General features: G+C 40.4%; 1 pseudogene; it reads left to right on the top strand.

The window, feature by feature from the left end:
- The first annotated feature begins 378 nt into the window (after positions 1–378).
- The window catches only part of LOC102851581, a 5,173-nt pseudogene continuing 4,788 nt past the window's right edge, over positions 379–763 (top strand).

The following is a 763-nucleotide window of genomic DNA, read 5'->3' as shown; positions in this document are numbered from 1 at the left end:
TCCACGAGAAAGATAAGGGTGGAAGTCTTCTTTCTTAAAAATTCAAACCATACTGCATTGAAACAGATGAGGGAAATAACTGTTTAAAAGGGATATGTGATTAGGTATTACTGTCATGACGGGAGTCCAGAGGGGGTAGGGATTATATAACAATGAAAGAATTTTACTTTTCAAGGGGGGGGGATGAGGGGAGGATGGGCAGGGAGGAAAGTGCAACAATGAATGAATGGAAATCCAAAGTCTCTGTAAACTTTCATTAAAATTAATTAAAAAAAAATTCAAACCAACAACCGGCATCGCCCCTCCTTGGGGAGCAGCCGTGTTTCCCAACCTAGCTCCCTCCACAGCTTGGGCTACCCCAAACGAAAGATGGGAAACATGGCGTGCGCCCTGGAGCAGTTCGTGAACAGTGTCCAGCAGCTCTCCGCTCAGGGACAAATGATTTAGCTTTGTGAACTGATCACCAAGAGTAGGGAACTCTTTCTCAAAGAACTTATCCTTTTTGGACACTGTCCTTGGGGTTCTGGGTGTACAAGAACATTCACATTCTAGGTCACAAGGCAAGCATCAATAGATTAAAAAACATAGAAATAATACAAACCATCTTGTCAGACCATAATGCCACAAAATTAGAAATTAATAATAGGATGATAAAGGAGAAAAAAACCGTACATTTGGAAGCTGAACAACACCTTGCTTGAACATGACTGGGTAGTATAAGAAATAAAAAATGACATTAAAAAGTTTCTTGAAACTAATGACA

Source organism: Elephantulus edwardii, unplaced genomic scaffold, assembly GCF_000299155.1.
Source record: "Elephantulus edwardii isolate Elephantulus edwardi_28Jun2011 unplaced genomic scaffold, EleEdw1.0 scaffold00120, whole genome shotgun sequence".
Classification (NCBI taxonomy): Eukaryota; Metazoa; Chordata; class Mammalia; order Macroscelidea; family Macroscelididae; genus Elephantulus; species Elephantulus edwardii.
Note: the sequence above shows the minus strand (reverse complement) of the source record. Positions and strands in the feature narration are given on the sequence as shown.